General features: G+C 42.5%; 1 protein-coding gene across 5 annotated transcripts in view; it reads left to right on the forward strand.

Moving 5' to 3' along the window:
* Nucleotides 1-402: 402 nt before the first annotated feature.
* ATP2B1 (ATPase plasma membrane Ca2+ transporting 1) overlaps nt 403-26,146 on the forward strand; it is a 134,307-nt gene continuing 108,563 nt past the window's right edge. For 2 of the 5 annotated variants that reach the window (XM_077832426.1, XM_077832457.1), the window contains exon 1: nt 1,224-1,250. The gene's annotated coding sequence lies outside the window, so the exon portion shown is untranslated. Of the gene's footprint in view, nt 469-843; nt 932-1,026; nt 1,251-26,146 lie in introns of those variants that run through there. The other 3 variants (XM_077832465.1, XM_077832451.1, XM_077832443.1) reach the window with 3 other exon arrangements.

The following is a 26,146-nucleotide window of genomic DNA, read 5'->3' on the forward strand; positions in this document are numbered from 1 at the left end:
TGTGCAGGGAGCTCCCCCTATCTGCCCCCTGCGTGCAACCGGCTTCCGCGCTCTACCTTCTCGCCTGTGCGATGGGCTCCCCCACGGGCCCCCTCCCCCGCTACCCCGTGCAATGAGCTGCTCCTCCCTCCACTCCTACTGCCGCCCCCAGGCGGGGGGGGTTAAGGAGGGGGTAGGGCAGAGCGCACTGCACCCGCCCCCTCCCCGAGGAGAGGCTCGTAGCAAAGTCACCGACAAGCCCGCCGGGCCCCATCAAACGCCTCGGCTCAGCCCACACACGTCATGGAAACAAGCACGTCAGCAGCCAACAGCCAATAGGAGAGGGGGGAGGCGGGGAGAGCGTCTGGCCCCGCCCACTCCCCCTGTTCGCGCCGGAGTCTCCTCCCTCTCCTCCCCCATTGAAGGCGCCGCACGTCTGGAGCCCCTTCACCCGAGCGAGACCCCGTCATGTGACTGCCGGGACGAGGGGTAGGAAGCGGCAGTTGCAGCGTGGGGAGGGGTGGCTCGGCGAGAGGCGGACGAGTGAGTGAGTGACGGCCGGGGGGAAGGCGGGCGGGGGCCGGGCCGGGCCGCTCCGCCCTGTGGCTGCCCCACAGCCCGGGCAGGAGGTGGCGGCGGTAGCGGTTACTCTGCCGGGCTGGGGCTCCGCGGCGCGTCCGGGGCTGCTGAGCCGGTGCGGGTAGGGGCCGCGCCGCAGCGGGGCGCGTGCGAGGGTGAAGCGCGGGCTCCTTCCCTGTGAGGAGCCGCTGCCTGCCGGGGGTGGGACTGGGAGCCCGCCCCTCTCATTGCCACCCCCCCGCCCGTTCGCGGGGCGGGGCTGGCCCGCCGGAGCAGGGCGAGGGACGCGGGCACCTTGTGCGCCAAGCAGGCGGCGGCACATTCCCGCTGCGTCCCGAGGCGCCGTCCACCGTGTGGCTGGGCAGCGGCCGAGGTAAGCGGCGGCCCCGGAGCCAGTAGCTGGAGCATCGGCCGCCCTGGCCTCGAGGCAGGGCAGCGCCCCCTCCAGCCGCCGGGTGCAGGGGCTGAGCCGCCCGCGGGCGCGGAGCGGCGGCTGCCTTCCGCCCGCCTGGTCTGCGGGCTCAGCGCCGTTGCCCCCGTGGGGCGGCCGCTAACCCCTGCAGCGGGCTGCCGCGCTGCATCTGGGGCGTGGTGTGACCTTGAGGGGCGGCCGGTGCGGGGTCGCTCCCTGCCTGGACTCCTGCACGGGGCGGGCGTTGCTGCAGCTTGGACCTTCCTCGGGAGGAGAAGGGGTAAGCGGCGGCGGCGCTGTGTGACATGTGTGCTGGGCTGGGTGATTAGCGGGGCTGAAGCTGCCTCTTCCGCCGGCAGCACAGGCAGTGCCGAGCCCGGCTACCCCAGTGCGGGCAGAGGCGCTGTTGGCCGTGCGCGCCCCCTCCCTTCCTGGGTGCACACACACACCATAGGTGGTGCTTAGCCCCTGTTCCCTGCCGGGTTGAGTAGCTGGGATTAGTCGTCTGCTGCTGCACGGCATGATCATCCTCAGCCTGCCTCGTTGCCAGCTTTGCACGGAGCTAGCTAGCTAGCCGCCGCTGGCCTGGGGGCGGGGGAGACGGCGCTTGTAGCTGAGGGTCTCTCTGCCTTTCCAGTTGCACTTGCAGACTCCCCTCCCCCCCCAGCCTTCCGCCGCTCTGTCTTGTGGGCTACTCCCCAGTCCGGGTTAGTTAAGAGCAGGCAAAGAGGCAGACAGAAATTCCCCTCTTTCCCCCAGCGGACTTGCGGTTCTGATTTATTAATGGCTAGGCGGACTGTGTGTGTATTGATTCTGAACTAGGATGAAGGCATCTCTGCAGCGCCTCTGAAATAGAGAGAGGACCATTGAGGCTGCTCTGGGCAGCCTGCGGGCGTGCGTTTGTGAGCTGGGTGATGTCCTGCTTAGTAGCAGGAAGTGCCTCTAACGGTGGCGCTTGTATGACACTGTCATTCTCAACCAAATGGTGTATGTAACCTTTGGATGTTACACCAACTGAGTTTATGAAGAGGCCTTCATACTGGGGGATGATTGCTGCCTGTGGTAGAAGGGAGTGCTGCTGTTCTAGAGTGTGAAGGGATGGGGGGGCATTCAGAAGATGGTGACTGGAAGAATATCTCACTGTCAGAGCAATTTTATTTTCCCTGCTGATGTGGAAGTCTAGAAGTTAGAAGAACTTCTGATAGGACTTCAGGAAGAAGCTTGCTTGGAAACCTAGCTGATAAAGCTTATGTTCATGACCTTGGAAGCATTTTATTTATCATATTTTTTCCCCTAGCAATGTAAGTGATTACTACCAAAATAACTAGTAGTGTTGGCCTTAATTTGTCAAAACTAGGACATTTAGTGTCCCGGATGTCTCAATTTGACTAGCTGTTAATGTAAGGGTCTCTGAATAGTGGCCAGTTTTAATTTGATCTATACTGCCATTGTGGGGGTGAATTAAGTACAGTGTTTGGAACTTGGCATGAAACTTGTTACAGCATAATCCATTTCAATGTTTCTTCTTTTGTTTGGTTTTTTGTAAACTTTAAATAAAAGAAGGATGAAAGATATACAGTAAAAATTGTTAGAGGTATTTTTATATTAATTCCCCCCCAACAAAATAGAAGACAAAAGAAACAACTGACAGTCTGAAGTCCTCTAAAACTGAATTATTTTATGCTGCCTTCAGCATAAAACTTACTTTTGGATAACTTTTTCAAGAGCAACCTATCAAAACTCCAAAGCTTATCTTGAAAACAAAGCATTATGTGAACTTGTGTTGTGTTAATTACATTTAAAGCTACTGCACTTTAGCTTAAGGGAAGGGGTCATTAGTATCTGGGCCCAAAACATGGTGGGGGTGGGGTTCTGGAAGACTCTTAAGTGGTCCCTCAGCAAAATTATAAAGCATGTTCTGAGAATGAAGTCCAAATAAGATGTACCCCTTAATATCTCATCATTTTTAACAAAATACTTGTGGGAAGAGGTACAGCAGTGTGCAAATCTCTGGAAAAAATACAGCTGTAAATGTTTACAGGTGCTTCAGCAAGTGAGAGTTTAAAAAACTTTGTTAAATGATCTTGATAGTTTCATTTGCCATTTTTTTTCTGTTCCATTTAGAAAGCAGGCAGTAACTCTACTATAGCTAGTGAAAAAGTTGTTCAGAATTACTAGTTTATTTTTTTTAAAGCTTTTCAGGAACCATAAATGCAAAATTTGGACAAGTAGTAAACTTTTTGTATATCCGTAAGTCATTGGTGACTCTCTTGGCAGAAATGGCTTCCAGCGTACTAAACTTAAATACTTATGGCATAATGAATGGAAACTTTTTTTTAGTGCATAAGTGGAAGAAGTGGCTCTGAATAGTAGAGCACAAAAATAGCTTTAACCCCCTACCCCCATGCTTTAAAATGTGAAATTGCAGATTTGGAACCAGCATTGTGGGTTGCTTATTTTCTTATCACTCCTCCTTTCCCTTTACTGGTAGCAGGCTACTGTGATGGTAGTTGCGGTTTTTCACCTAGATAAGAATTTCATTTGTGCTCAAATAGTAGAGATTAGTGGGTCCAAGCCACCACTAATATGGGCAAAACACTTTTTTTTTCCTTCTAGGCGGTATGCCAGTGTACCCCAATTCTTAACTGTAACACCTTACTATATTAATTAAATTTCTACTGAGCAGAGACTGTCAAATATGCTGCTTATGCTGTGGATATTTGGGACCACAAAATTAATCTTCACCTTTGGTGCAAGTGAAATGAACTGTATTTTACAGGGACTTACGCTTTACCGAACTCTTGCTATTTTTCTGGGTATTATGACATTACTCTTCATTTTTATCTTAGACTTGCTTGGAAATTTAAAGCGGAATCTTGTCTAGTGTCGCTATCTCTTAATTCATAAGCAATATAGGTAGAATCTGTCAGATGTTAAATTTGAGAATTTCAGTTGCTGCATTACGGTTTAATTTTTTTTGCTGAACTTCTGAAAAATGCTGTAAGACCTCTGCTAATGTAAACTTGTAAATGCTTATGTAGATTTAACATAATGAAACACAACTCTGAGCTGTCTACTTATTTGAACCATACAGAACATACCATACAGTTTGGCTAGACACAAAGGGAGAAGTACTCAAAGGATGGAAATGCCAAGGAAGGAGAAGAAATTAAGGTGGCTTTAGGTGATATGATCTAGAGGACTGGGATAAAAATGAGTGAAGGAAAATCTTTAAAACTAACATGACTACCACCACCTAGTTAAGGAACTACTAGACTTGGGGAATAGTACACCCAGGGGATGTGGTAGATATTATGCTGCCTGAGTAACTGCAAAATGGACTGTGTAAGCAGTTAAAATTATGCCATAGGGAATAATTCTTTGTTGGCACATAGATGGACAAAATAACCTAGTCTTTTCCAACTCAAATTTCTCTCATTAATATAGAGTAAATATTAATGGCACTCAAGTATTCTTTAGAAGACAACTAAAATGTCACTGACCTCAGTGCAGTAGAACTTCAGACAGACGTTTGGGTGTGCAAATTTTTGATGGATATTAGTCTTTTAATAAAACCATGCAACATAAACAAGAGACCTACATTGTTCAAAAATATAGTGTTATTACATTTTAACTACTAGTTTACTATGTCCTTAACCACTTTAATTTTGTTAAGCTTCTAAATTAAATATAAAGAGAAATTCTTAATCTTGTTGCATATATTTAATATTTCTAAATACTTTCTGTATGTGAATTAAATTTTTCAGGGTATACGCTATTAGAACAGTTCTGTCTTCATTGTATTGTGCTGTTTCTCCTTTAAACAATGAAGTGTAACAAGGGTGTATATTCTTAAACATATTCTGTTTTGGTAACTGAAACTGGTTCCAGCTCAAAGTAAACTAATAGAGGAAGATAAGCAGACTGTTTGTCTCTAGGCTCATAAATGTAAACTTTATTTGACAAAATACCATGAATCTGTCATGCGCTAACTAAGAGATTGGTAACAAGTTTGCTCCCCAAAAGAGAACCAGTACAGTCTTAAATTAAAATCTAATTACAGATAGGCTCTTTAGTAATCTTAAACACTTGCTTTGATAATCAGCTGCATTTTTACAATAGATTTAATTAAACTGTTGTATTAATATTCCCTAATCAAACATCTTTCTATCCTAATTTCTGTGGTTTTATCAACTAGATGACTGTATTTTGCTTACAAATCGAGACTAGCAGTTTCTAGTAACCTCCTATGGTGGGCCCAAAACTCACTTGTCTTGAAATGAGTTCTCTAGAACTCTAGTCCTTACACCTATTTACCGTACTGAATAACTTCCCTCTTGAAGGTACCAATTTCTTTTATTTTATGGCACAAAAATGATAAATGTTAAAATAGGGCAAAATATGTATTGCTGATCATGTTTTGTCCATCTGGCTTTACAATGAAGTCAATGCTGCAGCTTATTGGAAGCCAGATGCTTCAGTCTAAAAATCAAAATAGAGACGGATAACTGATTTATTGACACATTCTTATCTGGAAGATTTTTAGAATTATTAACACTAAGTTCTGCTATTCTATTGTTACTCGTTTTCTTGAGTGATTAAATATTGCGTGGTTGCAACACTATCTTTTCTCATGTGAAACTTGGATCACTGATATTAAAATAAGCTGAATGTAGCTACCCTTAGACTTCTTTTCTTATTCACCATTCCTCTATCTTTGCCCAAAAATAGTCCTTGGGAAAAGCCAAAAGTTGCTGTTTCCTACTTTATAGTTGAGGGGGTGTGTTTTTTTTTTTTAACCATGTAACTTGCAATAAGGAGGGACACTGAGGGTTATTAACTCAATCTTAAATCTACATAGGTTCTTGCATCTGAATGTCTTATAAATAAGACTGGATTCAGTATCTCTGTGGAACATGGCAGCTGTTCAGCAATGCACAGCAACATTGTACAGCAGTTTAGGAGACAAACGTAGGAGGAAGTACTATTACAATGAATACAGCAAGTGGGAGAACTTAAGACTCGGCTAACTTGCTTTGGACCTGCAATAGAGTTTTTATACATGAGCTCATTAACTCCCCAACATTAGGCGTCAGACAAAAGGCTGGAATTGGTCCACGTGATGTTTTTGTGAAGCTTACCTAACACTAGTAGATTTTCCAGAATTTAAGACATAAAACTTGAGTTGCGAGTCCTTATGACTGCAGACATCCTTCCCAATCTCAACTGAGTGAAACTGATGTCGCTATGTCTACCTAAGTAATTGTTTCAGGATGTGTGCAGGAATGTGAATTGTGCTGTCCTTGAAAAATCTGACTTTTAATACCAAATTCTAATACTGAAACTCAATATTACCTTTTTAATACTTAGTTGATGGTAGGATGTAGGAATGGAGAAGACTAGGTTGGGAGCTGGAAGTTCCTGCCTGGGAATGCAGGGAAGAGTCTAGGAGAACAAACGCTTGACAGACAACTTTTCATTACTGTTTGCATTTAAAAAGAGGGGGTTATTTGGGCACTTTTGCTTTATGTTTCTATCAGGTTCTCAAGTTGTTAGGATCTAGATGCTGAAAGGTCACGTTGATCTTTAGTCTAATTCAGATCTTACAGCTCTTTTTCACTTAAATATTCCCCATGCTTGCATTCCACTTAATTGACTCTTGGCTTGTTTGACTTTAGATGCGCCATAAGTGATGCTTGAAAGAACTTAGTTAAATATAGGGTTTTGTGGTGAATAACTTAAAGAACCTTGGTGCCTAGGTGAGTTAGAATGTGTAAAAGCATGTCATGTCAGAGGTGCAGCCACACCATAACTGAGTGAGTGGAGCTGCCTGATGGGACAGGAGCTGCTGCTGCAGGGTGAGGTGCAGAGTGGCCTCAATCCAGCTCCCGGCCTTGGCCTCTCCTCTGCACTGGGCTGGGAGAAGTGTAAGCTTGCTTAGGGCCCAGTGATGGGTTATTGCAGCCTTTCTCCTAATATCTCTATTTAAAAAAAAAGATAAGTAATGCTTTTTTTCCTATAGCTGTTGGCAGTCTTCAGTGACAGCAGTGTTTATCAGAGGTTTAAAGCTGGTGTACAGAGACTTCTGGCATAAAGTAATCTCCCCTTTTAGGATAAAGGCTGGTATGAGACAATTTGTTAAATACAGTATCTATTTGGATACCTTGGATCTGCTTGGCCTTTGTCAATAAGGAAAAAATACTAACCTTGCTATAGCATAGATTGTATTGGTTGTGTTGGTAGATCCTCTTCTGCTAATGTATTGAGATCAAGTGTCAGTACTGGTGTTAGAGCTGTCTGTTCTGTCTATTCAGTCTCAACTTTGAGATAGTTCCTTTGCCTGAAAATGCTAGTGTCCGTAGATGGGGCTGCCTTTAAGTGTCTTAATTCTAATCTTACGTCTCTGAAGAAAGCTTTTAGGTAACTAATCTTCTGCCTGAGGGCTCTTGGGAGGAATTGTCCAGGGTGCTCTCTTTCCTCCTCTTTAGCAGTGTGCAAATATTCATTAGGAGCATTAAGTAAGTAGACCTAGGTGAATAACTGTTTTTCTCTTCAGTTTGCTGGCGGTTCCAAAAATCAAAGTTTCATTTTTGGGATGTGCCAACACCTCTTCCCCCTCCTCCCCCCCACCCCCCAAAAATTCATGTAAGTCAGAAAACATATAGTTTGAGCAGACTTGAAATTTTTGGTTTCAATTTTTGCTTTTAGTAGAATGGCTGAAGAGGATTAGTTTCACACAATGGCTCCTTATAAGTGTTAGCCCAGTGTTCAGGGTACTCACGTGGGGTGCAGATTGGGGGGCAGAGGCAGTTTCCCCCCTCTGTCTAATGTGGAGAAGGAATTTGAACTTGGGTTTCCCACAATGCAAGAGACTACCCTAGCCACTGAGCTATGGGATGGTCTGGTGTCTTCCTCAGTTTCTCCTGTTGAAGGTGTTCCTCTTTCTTTGGCCCAGTGATTTGCCACTCATGACAAATACTATGAATTGTCCAGTGAATGATCCTGACTATTGACTATAAACACAGTGTAACAGCTTCTTTTGAGGGATTGAGGACCACCACCATCCCTCTCCCACCCCCAGACACCAGAATAACCCAGAGCTTGGTGGCTATTGCACTCCCCTGCAGTATGGAAGACCCAAGTTCAAATCTCCATATCACACAAACAGAGGAATCTAACCTGGGCCCTCCACGTTTGTGTTTTGGCACCTAATCACTTGGCTTTAGTCATGAGGCTGGCTCCAGCATCTCCTCAAGAGGTCACTTGGTGATTCTAGCCCATAAAATCAAAATGTTTCAGTAATGTAAAAAACTACTGAAACAGTTTTGATAAAACTGAAAAAAAAAAATATTTGGCAAATATGACATTAATGAATTTACTGATAGTTTTAGGTTTATTGAAATTTTTCCCAGCAATAAATTACTTGCTGAAAAAGATCTCACCCAGCTCTATTGGTAAAGAGGCATTAAATACAGTATTAAGTAGTTTGAGGTGCAGCTCTACCTCACCAACCCAGTCATCTGTCAAATGCTTTCTACAATGGTAGACATTTGGATATGCTGTAGTAAGGGCTTGCTGTCTGAAAGTCAATCTGGAGAAGACTAAACTGATGCTAGTAGGATAGGGAAGCAAGTGGAAAATATGGTAAATTGTAAATGCCCTTTTCTACAATTACTTATATCTACCCCCTCAAGATAGTTAAGTAAAGCAAAGCTCAGGGTAGACTTAATATACATAAGGCCAGGAGTTAATCAGTTTCTCCTGGGAACCACTGCTACAGTGTTACATCCTGTAGTCACCTCACAATTAAACTGGTGCAATGTGCATAGGTCTGCTGATTCCTTTAGTATTCTTTAGTAGAATGGGGCTAGCTCATAATTTCCAAACTTAAATATTTTTTTCTATTGGATCAAGTATGAAATGGTCTCTAGAGCATATTCTATTTGTATTACAGGAATGCCTGAAGTGTGAGTGAAGGGGTCATCAGTGTTATGTAAAACATTGCTCCATAACTTCTATTGTACGGAGGAATTTAATTAAAATATACATAACTCTTACAGAAGTTTCTTGGGTGGTTGGACGGGGACGGTTAGGGTTCTTAAAAGCTGTGGAGATATGGGAGGCAGTTTTAGGTTTGTGGGATAAACACTAGCTGGATGTTAAAATGCCCTGTAAAAAAAAGTAGGTAATGTTGACACAAACTTGCATATTTTATATGTTAGAATAAAAACCTCATTGAGATGAATGAGCAATTAATATCTTAGTTATTGTTTCCGGAAGCTTCCAGACTTGCACCTGTTTTAGACACAGTTTAACTTCTGGTTTTTTTAAACTGGAAAAAACACTGGTGCATGCTCTTATTTTGATTTAAATCAGATTTACTTCAGTTTAAGTAGATGAAAAACAGGTTTAAGTTAAAACAGAGTAAATCTGGCTTAAACTAAAATGTATCTACATGACCCCTTGCTTTGGTTGAACTAAACTGACTTAAAGTAACACCTAAAATAAACTGAAGCGTTTTCATGTATGCAAGACCATTGTCTAATCTAGAAAAGTTGTACTGGTTTAAAATTAATTTAAATTAATCTAATTAAATTAGTGTGAACTTAACATGTTCAATAAGGGTTAAAGTTGTTTAAAACAATTTAAGCAAGAGTTAAATCTGTTTTAGATTTTAAAATCATTGATCAAGTTAAACCAGCACAACTTTTCTAGAATAGACAAGGCCTTAGGCAGACATCACATTTGCAACTTTTTTTTTTTTCCTGTGCAACCATAAGCTTTGGAAACTCAAACAAAAGCTTGAGTTCTGGTGTGAAATTCTGTGCTAAGGGGTGTATTTAGATAGCTAAGTGGATGCAAATAACAAGGAGCTTGGGTCTTAAGTTTTTAAATTAAAGCTGGTGTGGAGTGTAAATCCTGCTTGCTTAGGAGTGTCTCGCCATATGTATGACATTGGTTGTCTTTTTTGATCTGCACCAGTCTTCTGAGATGAGTTTAAGATGTTGGTTTTTTAATCTATAAATTACTGAATGATCAAAGGCTAGCATATGTGAGAGGTTCTTTCTGTCCTTGCCATTCTGATGCAGTTGTGGTCAGTAGAGGCACTCAGGCTGGCGGCCCCAGACCAGACATTGAAAGAGAAGAGTTAGGAGAGGATTATTGGTGCTCACTTCTGGTACTCCTTTTCTCATTCACCCCATCCTTAGTCTGAAGTAGCCCCAGTCATTCATTCTTCAGGGTATTCTGCAAAGCCTATCTCTCTCTTCCCAGGATTTTAAGGGATGGACACAATGAGAGTTGGTATTGTGTTTGGGGAATCTTTATGAAGCTCTTCACTTCAGAACTAAAAACTAGAGAGGTAGGACAAAACAAGAATTTGTAAGCGTACTGAATTTTGTGTGTATAAAATGCAATACATTGGGTAAATATGCCATTTACTCCTATAGTTATATGCAAGAAGGTAGTATTAGTTTGATTAGATTGTTGTAAGTTAGGGCTTGTCTACATTTACAGTGCTGCTGTAGTAGTGAAGATGGCACGTATGTCGATGGGTTCCCATAGGCATAGGTACTCTACCTCCTTGAGAGGCAGTAACTATGTTGACAGGAGAAGCCCTCCCATCGACATAGTGCTGTCTAAAACCAGGGCTTAGGTGGGTATAATTTTCCATACCCCTGAGCCATATAGTTACACCGACATAAGTTGGTAGTGGTAGACCAAGTCTGAGTTTGACAGTTGTTTCACTGAGGAATCTGCTTCAGGCTGTTTACCTTGTAAACCCTGTAAAAGTAGCTGAGCAACTAAATATGCCACTGTAGGGCATTACTCTTTTTTTTTTTTTTTATGCTCCATGTATCTGAGAAACAGGTTTTGGTTTGTGGCTGCTAATATAATAGCATAGACCTTACTAATAGTCTAGACGTTAATCAAGGTGTACTGTGTTCTGGATTTAAAAAATAAGGCAGTTAAACAGCTAGCTAGCAGTGAAGACAATATGAAGTTGGCTATAAAATAGGGGTGTGGGTTTTTTTTGGTCATCTTACTGACCTGTTAGTGATTACCTGTAAAAGTAGTGTATGTACTTGGAGTGTGGTCTTGGATACTTCAAATTTTAAGGCTCTCAAGTGAGAACTTTGAACAGCACTTAAAGAACTGCTACCAATAGTAGTAAAATATGGAAATTCATCTTTTGTCTAAGTAGGTGAAATGTGCCCCAAACTTCATTTAGTGAGGGCAGCAGGTATTTGCTTATGCCCACTCTTACCAGGTGAATATATCACCAAAGTGTGTGCTAATTCCTGTTGTCTTGAATCATTTTGATAGACAGCATTAATTAACTGAATAAATAGGTTAACCTCTGTCATTAGCATCCTGTGTATATGAAACTCAGTGATTGTTATCTGTTCTGCCTGTACTGAAAACTGGTGGGTATAAAATATTTGGCTTCATGTTTACTTAGTCAGAACTTACACCTGTGAGTTCTTTCACTATTTTGACTGTTTTGAAACATAAGAATGGTCCCTTTGGTCTCTCTGAAAGTACAAAAATATTTAGTAATTTTTCATTCATTTAGCCATTTCAAAGGCACTCAAGGCTTTCCATGCAAAACTTGATCTGCCTTTCTATTCCTATCTCATCACCTGTCCCTCTAGACCAGAGGTGGGTAAACTACAGCCCATGGGCTGTATCCGGCCTGTGGGATTGTCCTGCCCAGCCCTTAAGCTCCCAGCTGGGGAGGCTAGCCCCTGGCCCCTCCCCTGCTGCCTCTCCTCCCCCCACAGCCTCAGCTCATCCTGCCACCAGTGCCCTGGGGGGTGGGTCTGCAAGCTGCTGGGCAGCACAGTGACATGGCTTTCTGGCTGGGTGGTGCCTCTGTCTGACTTGCGGCTCTGAGTGGCATGCTAAGGGAGCAGTGTGGGGGGAGGTTGGATAAGGGGCAGTGGGTCCTGGGGGGCAGTTGGATGGGGCAGAGGTTTGGGAGGGGTGTGGTCAGGGGATGGGGAACGGTGGGGTTGGATAGGTGTGGGAGTCCTGGGGGGCCTGTCAGAGGGCAGGGCTGTGGATAGGATTCCAGGCAGTCAGGGGACAGGGGGCAGGGTAGGTTGGATAGGGGGTGGGGTCCTGGGGCGGCGGTTAGGGTTGGGGGTCCCAGGAGGGGGCAGTCAGGGGTCCAGGAGCAGGGGACATTGGATGGGTGGAGGGGTTCTGAGGGGGGTAGGAACTGGGAGGGGGTGGGGGCCAGGCTGTTTGGGGAGGCACAGCTTCCCTACCTGGCCCTCCAAACAGTTTTGAAACACCGATGTGGCCCTCAGGTCAAAAAGTTTGACCACCCCTGCTCTAGACACACACCTGCTTAAATTTACGCGAAGAAACCTACATTAACTAAAACCACTTTTAAAAGCAACTTCTGTGTTTAGACAAGATAGCTATATTTCACAGTGGCTGTTAATCTGATATAATTTCAAGTTTAAACTAGTGTAAAAATCAGCATGAATGTTCTGGTGTTGTCTGCATACAAATTTGAACCAGTTTAAGTAAAAAGTTTGGTTCTAAGGTTAAACCTCTGCAACCCTTTGTTCTTGAGGAAGGGGCAAGGGAGTAGATCCCTTGGGGGCAGGGGAATAGATCAGTTTCAAGTTTTCAAATATAGCTTAATTTGTGTGATGGAAATTCCAATAGAGAAATACTTTCTACAACATGCTCTTAACTCCTAAAAAGAGGATGAGAAACTGGAGGCGATCATGGCAGATAACTTAGCCCTGTATGTATAAATGACTTTAGCATCAACTGTTTACTGTTTTTTATGGCTGACTTAGAACAACGCTTCCTCAGCTCTCGTCCCCTAATGCCCCTACTCTACTTGTGCTACGTTGATGACCGCTTCATCATTTGGACTCACGGAAAAGAAGCCCTTGAGGAATTCCACCATGATTTCAACAATTTCCATCCCACCATCAACCTCAGCCTAGACCGATCCACGCAAGTGGTCCATTTCCTGGACACTACGGTGCTAATAAACGATGGTCACATAAACACCACCCTATACCGGAAACCTACTGACCGCTATACTTACCTACATGCCTTCAGCTTTCATCCAGACCACACCACATGATCCATTGTCTACAGCCAAGCTCTACGATACAACCGCATTTGCTCCAACCCTTCAGACAGACAAACACCTACAAGATCTCTCTCAAGCATTCTTAAAACTACAGTACCCACCTGCTGAAGTGAAGAAACAGATTGACGGAGCCAGAAGAGTACCCAGAAGTCACCTACTACAGGACAGACCCAACAAAGAAAATAACAGATCACCTTCAGCCCCCAACTAAAACCTCTCCAACACATCATCAAGGATCTACAACCTATCCTGAAGGACGACCCATCACTCTCACAGATCTTGGGAGACAGGCCAGTCCTTGCCTACAGACAGCCCCCCAACCTGAAGCAAATACTCACCAGCAACCACACAACAAAACCACTAACCCAGGAACCTATCCTTGCAACAAAGCCTGTTGCCAGCTGTGCCCACATATCTATTCAGGGAACACCATCATAGGGCCTAATCATATCAGCCACACTATCAGAGGCTTGTTTACCTGCACATCTACCAATGATATATATGCCATCATGTGCCAGCAATGCCCCTCTGCCACGTACATTGGTCAGACTGGACAGTCTCTACGTAAAAGAATAAATGGACACAAATCAGACGTCAAGAATTATAACATTCATAAACCAGTCGGAGAACACTTCAATCTCTCTGGTCACTCAATCTCAGACCTAAAGGTCGCAATATTAAAACAAAAAGACTTCAGAAACAGACTCCAACGAGAGACTGCTGAATTGGAATTAATTTGCAAACTGGATACAACTAACTTAGGCTTGAATGAAGACTGGGAGTGGATGGGTCATTACACAAAGTAAAACTATTTCCCCATGTTTATTCCCCCCTCCCGTTACTGATCTTCACACAACTTGATTATCACTACAAAAGGATTTCCCCCCCCCGCTCTCCTGCTGGTAATAGCTCACCTTATTTGATAACTCTTGTTACAGTGTGTATGGTAACACCCGTTGTTTCTTGTTCTCTGTGTATATAAAATATCCCCACTGTATTTTCCACTGCATGCATCCGATGAAGTGAGCTGTAGCTCATGGAAAATTTATGCTCAAATTGTTAGTCTCTAAGGTGCCACAAGTACTCCTGTTTTTGCAGATACAGACTAACACGGCTGCTACTCTGAAACCTGTCATTATGCAAGGCACTGAATTTAGCCGTATGGAGTGGAAATCTATCAACTTCATGAAAAAACTCGTACAGCTACAGACAGACATCTTCCTTTCCAAATGCAAACATATGGACATCATACCAAAAGGACTGAAGGTAAAAAGTCCATTACAATCTACATACCACACAGACTATGCTGACAGCTTGAGCCACACGCTCTCAAAGAAACTGCAGAGCCACCTGATCAACATCCTCTACAGCAAACAGGGAAAGATTAAGAATGAGCTTTCAAAACTGGATACACTCGTAAAAAAACAACCTTCCACAAAAACTTCCTTGTGGCTGGACTTTTCAAAAACTAGACAAGCCATTTAAATACAAACTTTGCTTCTCTACAAAGGAAAAAGGACACTAAACTATCTAAACTACTACATGCCACAAGGGGCCACAACAGTGGTTCCCTTAACCCACCCAGCAATATTGTTAATCTATCCAGCTATACTCTGAGGACAGATTCTTCTGCTGGGCTATCTCGGGGCCTCTCCTTCTGCCCCTCCACCCCCACAAACATGATACAGTTCTGTGGAGACTAGAATCCTATTTTCAACGTCTCCGACTCAAGGAATATTTCCAACACACCTCTGAACAGCATAGTAACCCATAGAGACCTTCCTACCAACACTACAAAAAGAAGGATTCTGGGTGGTGACCAAGTTCCTCCTCTACCTGGTGGGTCTTGCACTTATTGGCAGATTTGCTAGCCTCGGAGATTCACAGCAGCCCTCAGTTTGGCCGTTTTCGTGAACCCACAGTCCAGGTCAACTTCTCCTGTGTCTGACCAGGAGTTGAGAGATTTTGGGGGGAACCCGGGCCCACCCTCTACTCTGGGTTCCAGCCCAGGGGCCTGTGGAATGCTGTTGTCTAGAGTGCCTCCTGGAACAGCTGTGCGACAGCTACAACTCCCTGGGCTACTTCCCCATGGCCTCCTCCCAAGACCACCTTTATCCTCACCATAGGACCTTCCTCCTGGTGTCTGATTAATGCTTGTACTCCTCAGTCCTCCGACAGTCCGCGTTCTTACTCTCAGCTCCTAGCATCTCTTGCTCCCAGCTCCTCACATGCACACCACACACTGAAGTGAGCTCCTTTTTAAACCCAGGTGCCCTTATTAGCCTTCCTTAATTGATTCTAGCAGCTTGTTGATTGGCTGCAGGTGTTCTAATCGGCCTGTCTTAATCGTTTCCAGAAGGTTCCTGATTGTTCTGGAACCTTCCCTGTTACCTTACTTAGGGAAAAGGGACCTAATTAACCTGGGGCTAATATATCTGCCTTCTGTTACTCTCCTGTAGCCATCTGGCACAACCCTGTCACAGTGGACTCCTCCTGAAGGTCGAAACAGACTGGACTTCTACATAGAGTGCTTCCGCCGACGTGTACGGGCTGAAATTGTGGAAAAGCAGCATCACTTGCCCCACAACCTCAGCCGTGCAGAACACAATGCCATCCACAAACTCAGAAACAACTCTGACATCATAATCAAAAAGGCTGACAAAGGGGAGGTGCTGTAGTCCTCGTGAATAGGTTGGAATATGAACAAGAGGCTGCTAGGCAGCTCTCCAACACCACATTCTACAAACCACTATCCTCTGATCCCACTGAGGAGAAACTACACCATCTGCTCAAGAAACTCCCTGAAAAAGCAAAAGAACAAATCTGCACAGACACCCTGGCCAGGGGTATTCTACCTGCTACCAAAGATCCATGATGATCGTTTTTGCTCAATAACGATCCAAAGTAGAGGAGACTGACGCATATTCATTTTCATTATCTGAGTCAGATGCCACCAGCAGAAGGATGATTTTCTTTTTTGGTGGTTCGGGTTCTGTAGTTTCTGCATCGGAGTGTTGCTCTTTTAAGACTTCTGAAAGCATGCTCCCAACCTCATCCCTCTCAGATTTTGGAAGGTACTTCAGATTCTTAAATATTGGGGTGAGTGCTGTATCTATCCTTAGAAATCTCACATTGGTACCCTCTTTGTGTTTTGTGAAATCTGCTGTGTAAGTGTTCTTAAAACAAACGTGCTGGGTAATCTTCTGAGACTGCTGTAACATGAAATATATAGCAGAATGTGGGTAAAACCGAACAGGAGACATACAGTTCTCCCCCAGGGAGTTCAGTCACAAATTTAATTAACACATTTTTTTTAACGAGCATCATCCGCATGGAAGCATGTCCTGTGGAATGGTGGTCGAAGCATGAAGGGGCATATGGATGGTTAGCATATCCAGCTACAAAAGTGCCATGCGAATGCCTGTTCTCACTTTCAGGTGACATTGTAAATAAGCAGACAGCAGTATCTCCTGTAAATGTAAACAAACTTGTTTGTCTTGGTGATTGGTTGAACAAGAAGTAGGACTGAGTGGACTTGCAAAACATTAGAGCCTACATTGTTTTTGAGTGCTGTTATGTAACAAAAGTACATTTATAAGTTACACTTCTATGATAAAGAGATTGCAGTACAGTACTTGTGTGAGGTGAATTGAAATACTATTTCTTTATCATTTTTACAGTGCAAATATTTTTAATCAAAAATATGTAGTGAGCACTGTACACTTTTCACAGTGTACACGTTGTATTGTGTTGTAATAGAAATATATTTGAAAATGTAGAAAAACATGCAAAATTTTTAATTTCAAGTGATATTGTTTAACAGTGCAATTAATCATGATTAATTTTTGACTTAATCACATGAGTTAACTGTGATTAATCGACAGCCCTAATAAATACTTATATCTGAGTCCTGCATTTATAATCTACTGTGTGAACTCAAGGGATTTTAAAATTATTTTTAATAAAGTGGTTTTCAAACTTTTTGTGTTAGTGATCCCTTTCACACAGCAAGAATCTGTGTGACCTCTTCCCCTCCCCGGCCCTTAAAAAATAAAAAATTGGGTTAATTTACTGGGAGCTCGGAGCCCCAAATGTAATTACCTTGCGACCCCCCTAAGTGGTCGTGACCACCAGTTTGAGAACCACTGTTTTAACATGATGATCTTCCTAAGTAACTTGCTGCCTTTCTCTTTTTATAAAAGGTAAAGCAAGTTTGGAAAACTATTGGCCATCACCCCAAGACAACCAAAATACACTCTCTTACTGCTTGCTGGGTGCAAGTTGCTGTCTGTGATTACCAATATGGAGAAAAGAATTATTCTGTATCAACCCTGTTGTATGCTGGACATCAATGTTTAAAAAATCAATTACTTGCACTTGTGATGTATTATTTCAGGTTCCCTTGTGTCTCAGCAAGTCACTGTGACACATGCTGGGGAGAAGGTATGATCATGCATGCACATTCTCTAAAATAGAACAGGACTGGCATATTGGAGGCATTTATTATGAGGAAATGGGAAGACATTAATTTTGTGCCGCAAGTTGCAGGTGATATCCAAATAAGTCACCCAGTAGTTAAGTGCCAGTCAGATCAGTGCGTTACCCTGCCCTTGATACAACACAGATTAATTCTGAAATACAGCTCTTCTGTCTAAAATTTTCTAGCCAAATAACCAATGGGACAACAGGACTTGAAATTCTGGTTGTCTTTGATAAAGTCATGTTACAGAAGCTTGTAAGGCACCTGTCTTCATTAATAAAGGTAACTTCTTATTCATTCATAATGCATGACAACTATCTGAAAAGGACATGAGCAGCTGGGATACTGATGTGGTTAAAAACCCTAGGTAAACATTACTTAACCTTTACTAAATTCCATTCTGGCAATGTTCCTTTGTTATCTTATTTTCTTAAAGCATCTAAACTACTTTTAGTTCCCACTTCCATGCTGTAGCTCACGAAAGCTCATGCTCAAATAAATTCGTTAGTCTCTAAGGTGCCACAAGTACTCCTTTTCTTTTCATGCAATACACAGTTTCTTTTCACGGATGCTGTTTGACAGATCCATGCAAACAGGAGAACTGACTGCATACATGTTTCCTTCAGAAGTTAGAGCAAAAATAAAAACTTATTTATGATCTCAGTTGCAGTAACTTTCCTTTTGCAACACTAGGGTCTTTTAAGCCTGAATTGTTCTTGTCTCCATCTGTTGACGAAGTCGCCAGTTACTCAACTGGCTTGTGTTGTCTGTTTTGCTGATCAAATAGATGACATTGGTTTACTTGTTCATCCTATCTATACTAGAAATAGAATGTCACTGCTCTGTAGTATATATCTCCACCTCCACCTCCCAGCTGCTCATTCCTGAATTTAATGTTCTCTTATGATTCTAGTACCGCAACTCTGGTCAGTAGTACTATGCTGTACTGCTTTTCATCAGACTCATCCTGATGCGACCAAAGACACTTGTAATGAAACTGTTACCGTGGTGTGTCTTCTACAATGATTGTATGACATTTTCACACAGTTTGATTTTTTTTGGGAGTAGACTACCTGAAAACAAGAAAATATTGTGTATATACATTTAAACTAAGACTTTCAAAAGTGACTAGTGACTTTTTTGAATGTACAACTTGATGTCTTAAGTGGGCCTTGCTTTCCGGGCAAGGCTGCAAAACCATCTCTTGAAAATGAGGCCTTGCTAATGTGTCTTAAGTTGTGCCTCTCACATCACTGGTCATTCTTGAAAGTCTTGCCTCAAATTCTTTATTTGACTGAACACCCATTGTGGAAGGAATTAGAGAACTAAATAGTTAGATTGTTCTTGTCAAGGTAGCCTCTGCATGTTTTCACTTGTAGAGTCAAGACATCTGAGCTTCCAGAATCATCTAGAGAGCAATGTTTGTAGCCGCTCTCCCCTCCCCAACACAGGGTTTCCAGAGTATAAAAGGAGAGGCACTTGAGGCTACCCCAGTTCATTCTGACTGCTGAAGTGTAGCAAGTTTGGTTTGTGTGGAGGTGTCCAGCACTGCTTACTGGAAACTAAAGACCTACTTGTCATAGTGGTTATACGCCTCATGTAAGCGGCATGCAAGTTCTTGCATCTGTCTAGGTTAATGAGGTTCAGCAGTGGGCATTTAGCATAATTGAGTGGCTTTTTGCAATCAAAGTGGTTCTTTGGTGTGACGGTCCCCAGATTCTTATGGGTTGACTGTCAGACTCCATACGGAATCTGGAAAAGCACACACTCAGACTGTCTCTTTTAGCCTTCCTGTTCTGTGAGTAGTTCTAGTGCCTGTATCAGCTGTTTATAGGCTTCCCAGACAGAAGTTATGTGAAACGGACACGGATGTAATGCTCAATATGTTAATATGTGAGCAAAACTTCTTTACAATAGTGTTGAAATTACTTGGTAAAGTTTTGAACAGCAGCGTTAAGAGAAGCACTAGAACTGTTCATCTGCAGCTATGGAAAGATGAAAGTTTCACTAGTTTTCATTTGGAAAAGCTCTTTCACCTCCAACCATAATAATTAGTTAGTTTGGGTGAGACTCAGACCACTTGTCAAGTCCCAGCTGAGCAACTCTTCTCAGCAACTCACTAGTTTGCTATGAGGAATCCAGCTTCTGGGTCCATGGGTGTTTTAAGTTTCCAGGGTCTCAGCAAGCTGTAGCATTGTTTCCTTCCCTGGCCTCTCTGGCACATTACCTGGGCAACAATCCAGCATCTGTTACCCCTTCATGGAAGTGGAGCCCCTCAACCCACCTGCCTTAGGCTGCCAGGATTAATGCTGACTGCCCCCCACCCCAATCCCCAAGATGTCCCAATAACTTTAACAAGTCCTCTCCCAGAATTCCACCCAAATGTGAGAGACCTCTGGTTTACAGTTTAACTCTCTCAGGAGGCATACTGTAAATGTAACAGATACTCTGCACAAGATTTTAACAACATTGCACTTTGCCTTGGACTTGCCACATCAGCTGCTAAGTTTGGGAGCACAGTACTACAACTGCTGTTTGACTGATGAAAGTAGAACTCCTTATTATCACCATCTGAGGGATATGGCTTGCCAGTAGCCTGCAGAGGGATCTACAGACACTCTAAGAAGATAATGGTTAACTGCTCTATATTAACTATGATTCTTTGAAACTTATTTGGTGTGGATCCCATGACCTGCTGTCCATCACTACTTTTCAAAAGAATGAGCAAAACCGGATTTGAATTTCAATGGAACTGAGGAGAGTTGTGGCTACTCTGCCCTTATGGCCTCATATGGGAGCAAGAAGAGACGCAAGGTAGATGTACAGCCCTAAAGGACGCTCTTTGAGATTCTGATCTCATATGTGACGTGTATGTGTACGTGCATCTACAGTAGGATCCACACTGACTACAGCACCTTGAATCACAGTTACTATAGGTTAAGTAACCATTGCTTCCTTAGTGGCCACAAAGTGTATTGGCAGAATCTCTCAAATTATTCCACTTGTGTCTTGTCTTCACGGGGGGTGGGGAAGGTGTTACTTCAAGTCATCTAGTGAAGATGAAGCAGTTAGTCATTTTCACACAAGTTAGTAGGTTGAAAATGACAATTGCCTAGCCTTTATTAGGATTTTACACTGTGCTAACTTGAATTAATATTTTTTTCCTTGTGAAGTTGAGACTTAGATGTCTTAGACCTCAATCCTGTGAACTCATCTGTTCTGTTAAGTTGTATGTTCTTCCTGGCAGGGATCTCTTGGCTACATAGCCACCACCACCAACTAAAGCAATGCAAAATGCAGCTCTCCATACTATTTCAGTGCTTCTTAACATTTAAAAAAAGTTTCATTGGGAGTAACTGACTTTAAAACGGATATATTTTCTCCAGTACAATATTTCTAATGTAGATCATCCCATAAGTCTTAGTACAGTACACTCCCATTCATATGAATGGCCTGGGGAACATCTGAAAGTTTTGGATAACCAGGCAAGCAGATAAACAGAAGTGCTATTAACACTGGAGAAGGAGAGGAACACTGCGGTTCAGATAACTAGGATTTTTGGATAAAAGAAATTTGGATCACTGGAATTATACTGCAGAATCAAGTGTGAAAGGTAGAAAAGTGAATGTTTAACTACTGAATTATTTTCAATTTAAAAATCCAAATATATAATCTTAAAATCAAGGTTTAAAAAAAAGTCAGTTTAAATTAAATTGTAATGAAGGAATTCTGTAGTGCTTTTAAATAATAATAAATAAAAAAGGCAAAGCAAAAGTTGCTAGCTCTCGTGATCCAGCTAAACTGTAGCTGTTAATCGCAATTTAAGCCAAAACTACTCTGTTTATTTTATAGGGCTCATTCATGATAATACAGTTAAGGTCAGGTCAGTGCACTTATTATGCAAATTCTTATTTTCCAAGGTTTAATTCTTGACTAGAAAAATTGCTGTCAATCAACTTTAGTATACTATATATTGGTGCATGAGGAAGCTCTCTGCTTCATTTTTGATTGGTTAGTTACTATAAAATGCAGTTATTTAGGTCCAAAACTTGTATATTTTTTTTCTTACTTAACTGGGTCTCTTTTCTTTTCTTTTCTTTTTTTTTTAATTCTCTATTTTCCTCTACTGATATTTAAAGCAACTGTATACAGAACCAGGAAAAACAATGTCTGTGCTCCCTCTGCTGGCTTTGCAAAAATCTTTTAACTATTCATTGCACTAAGGGGGTGATGACAAACACATTGCTGATGTGAAAAATGATAATCAACTAGCTATTGTAAATTCTGACCTATTAAGAATGGTTTATGGTGAGGAAGAGAAGCTGTTCTAATAGAGAATGAAATAGGCAGTCAGCTAATTCTAATTGAATATTAAAAATATTTCTTGACTGAGACATAATCAGGCTTGTAGTATAACACATCATAGCTGTCGGCTTACATTTTACAGCACAGCTCACAGTTGCACCTTGTTTCTCCCTTCATAGGCTTGTTGGGGGGAGTAAACATTGCTCCTCTGTTTTTGCTTATTCATGTTGTTCCACCCATCAGCTGATAAAAGGCATCAAAATTTTTCTCCTTGACTAACAATACGTTCTCTTTACTAGATAGAGAAAGATGTTTCAGGGATTGGGTGCTACAATAAGCCATGAAGATCTTGAGTCAGTTTGTTTTGTTCTCTGGAAGGCAGTCACTCTCTCCCTACTTCACTTGAGGCAGTCAGGACTGTGCAGGTAGGCTACAATGCTCCAGTGAGCATTCTGCAGTGAAAAGGGCATGTCCCTTTGATTGAAGTTTCCCTCTCTTCCGAGAGAGGGAACAGGCAGGAAGCTGTCCAGACCAGGGATGGAAACAAGTTGCAAGTTCCCAGTGTTGCACATTACACTCCTTCCCATCTACATTTCTGTTGTCAATGGAGGACATGGCTCATCCAAAGGACCCACTCTGCTGTCACTCCAGCTTTGATGCAGGAGATTTCTCTTGGCACAGAGACTCTGATCATGAGGATAAACAAATATTTACCCTCAATATAGAAGGGAAAGATATCAAATACTTGTGATCAAAGAGCAGTACATGAGTCAACACTTCACCCCATTCCCAGTTGTCTGTCTGTACTGTGTTCTGCAAAATTTACATTGTAGTTCTGGTGTGGCACTTCTGGGAGGACCATCTAGGGCTAGCAAGATCAAGAAGAGGTCAATTTGTTGGCCACATGCAATCTCCCTGCCTCTTGTACATACTCTTGAAGATATCACTTAATTACACAACTGTGTCTTGAGGTACTTATTTCTTGTCTTCCAATCCCGATGAAACAGTATTCCTCAATAAAAAAACAAAGCTGTTTGTGTAGAGGATTGGTTTAAATTAAGAATCAGGCTGAATACTGACCATTCCTATGTGAGTAATCTTTTATCAGTGCATTCTTCCAATAATGAGTTTGAAGATGAAATCCTGCCCTCTGCTAAAGGGGGAACCATTAGAGCACATGGTAGGGGGTTCGGGGGCGGGGGGAATTCATATTGAACAGACGTAAAATGTAAATGTGGCTTTATATCCGTTCTAAAAGTTATTTGATCCCGCCCCTTCACTACTCAAACCCCCCCCCGTCCCGTCCCGTCCCGTACATATACCGCCAGTCATCTCAGAAGGCAGAGTGGAGAGCAACGTCTACTGCAGGACACCCAGCTCTGAAGGCACTGCTGTGCCAGCAGCAGCACAGAAGTAAGGGTTGCAATGTGAAAAGTGATATTCATCTATATCATTTTTCACAGCAGATAGGCGAAGGATTCGGGGGAGGGGAGAAGAGCCCAGGTGACAGGGCTCTGGCTGTCCCCTTTAACCTTGCTTCCTGGGTGTGCATGGCCCTTCTGCATGAGTCCTAGCCACCTGGGGCTGGGACAGCGAGAGCTCTTTTTAATTAAAAATAAATAAATAAACTGTACACTAGAAGTAAGAAATGTCTGATGCACATGCAAGCCATTATCATTATCCTAATACAGTAACTGGCCATGGCCTCATGTATTCCTTGCTGCTGCTAACCTTAAGGGACAATATCCTCTTCCCCTAAGAAATTGACACTAAATTGACCTGGCAGAAGGCAGTACTAATGTGGAACGTTGAGAGGAAGAGACTAGAGAAATTGCTTGTAGGAAGGGGAAAAATGCAAGAAGTGTTTAAACTTAACTGTATTATGCGTTTTCCAGTACTGTACTTCTTTGCACATAGTTTTGGTCTGAGATGCTAGCTCTTTGCTGTCATGCAATCACAAATGAATGTGACAACTGCAGTACTTGCTTACATGGAAAACTACTAGGAAAGCTTTTATTGTATTTTAGCTATCCGTTTTCATTGTAATTTAGCAGCTGAGAATAGCTGTCTGGAAACGTGCGATTCCAGGGGCAAGTTAATGATAGAATGGTAAGGAGGTGTCATTTGATTTGTAAAAATCTGTAGAATCATAATTTCAGTGGTGTTGCCCTCCGTGATGTGGCAGGCAGGGACTTGCTGCTCCCAGCTCCAGGTCCTCCAGTTGGTGGAAATATGATGATGATGTCGGAAATGAGTAATTTGGGTTTCATTTGAAAGCTCTTTCTCCTGTGAACATAGTGGTACCAAACATGACAAACCTGGAACAATTATATAGATATATATTTGAGAAAATATTTAAAAATTAACTTCAGACTTTAATACAGACATGTCAAACATGTAGCCTGCACAAGGTTAAATTGTGGCCCTCATCTGACAGCGTTGCTATCTGATAATGCTCAGAACATGAAACTTGATTGATTTTTTTTTTATTTTAGTATTAAAGATGCTATAAATAGGAGTGTTTCAAGTTGATTTGCCATCATCAGCAAAAAAAAAAAAAAAAATAGCAGTTCAGAGGAATTGATTATCTGCTTTGTTTATTATGCAAAGAGTTGTCAGGAGACACTGGTTAAAATGTCAGAATCCATCCAGAAATGGTATGCAATAGTTACATAATCTACATGGTACAACATAATTACAACTCCAAAGTAACTTCTTACAAACTCCCTGTTTTTACTTTCATCTTGATTATTTTTAGGCATCGGGGGGAGAAGAGTACCAATTAGTAGCTGAATCTTTTTGGAGAATACCACCACCGGGGACCTGATTAAACACAATGCTTGGTGGCACCTTGCATGCTATTAGAAGCACCTTAAACTGAATTTGATGAGGTTAGAGGGGAAGTACACTGAGCACCAGGAAAAAAATTGTAGATGCTGGGACAAGTGAGACTTGCCTTTAGACTAGGTCCCATGCATGAATTTAAAAAATATTGCTTCTTCAGTCAGCCTGAAGTATCCATTAAGCACAGTTCATCATGTGAGACAGGTAAGAAACTGTCTGAAGCCATCATTCTTAGTGAGAATATTGCATGGGAAGTAAAGTTAAGTGGATGCATGGACCCAAAAGACCTCCATGCATATAAGATTGCATATTCCATAGAGTGCTACACCAAGAATGTATGTTGTAATGGGTTATGTCAAAAGGTTAAAAACAAACGCATACTGATTTATTTATTTATTTATTTATTTATTTGCTATTGCAAACTGTGCAACTCAGCTGGCATTCATAAATTGCCTCACAGATGCTCTAATGGGTGGGAGAGCGGTGGCAAGAGTTGATGCAGAGACAAAGCACATATTTCTCTCTACTTAGAGTGAGATTGAAGAGGAACAAAGCTTAGCAGAAAGGCAAAGCAATCGTATCCGCAGAAGTGAATCACTGTGCATATCCTTAAAAGCTACAAAAGATGTGATGCGATCAAAAGCAGAAGAAAGTGCTGATTTCAACAGTACCATGAAGACAATTTGCAGCTGCTAAACATTTACAGAAAAGCATTTTGTCCTGGAGTAGGTAGGAGTTTGAAGGATTCATAGCTGATGCCAAATGCATGTATGTGGCAGGGTAACCATGTGGCCTGTACTATTTTTAAATGGTGCATGGTGGTCTGTGTCCTCAATATAACAGCACGTGGAGCACAAGGCTGCCATCCTATCACAAAGCCTCATGTTCAAATGCTTGAGTGAATGGCAGACTTCCAACATATACATGGCAACTGTACAGCATATGACTAATCTGTCACAGGGAGTGGCTGTTGGAAAGTCCAAATTATTTTACTGGAAGGCATTTGATTCAGCATTTGAAGACCCTTTCCTTACTCTGAGGGCTCAAAATAGCTGAGACAGTCCTGAGGTCATAAATGTACTAGAGCAGTGGTGGGCAATCTGCGGCCACTTAGAGCTGCAGATGGCCATGCCTGTGGACGGTCAATGTAAACAAACTGTCTCGTGGCCTGCCAGTGGATTAACCTGAGGGGCCGCAGGTTGCCCACCACTATACTAGAGACATTCACATGCTGCTTACCGTTTGGTGATCAACATAGCTCTGCAAGTGTCATAATGTGATGGATGTCTTCCTAGAAGCAAATAGAGAAAAATTGCCACTGACAAGCAGTACATTTATACCTGCTATCAAGAGGGTAGTTTTTCAAGCAGTGGAATGGCTCTGGAATGGTCAAGTATACTAAAACTCCCCTCCCTCTGTCTGG

Source organism: Eretmochelys imbricata, chromosome 1 (genome assembly GCF_965152235.1).
Source record: "Eretmochelys imbricata isolate rEreImb1 chromosome 1, rEreImb1.hap1, whole genome shotgun sequence".
Classification (NCBI taxonomy): Eukaryota; Metazoa; Chordata; order Testudines; family Cheloniidae; genus Eretmochelys; species Eretmochelys imbricata.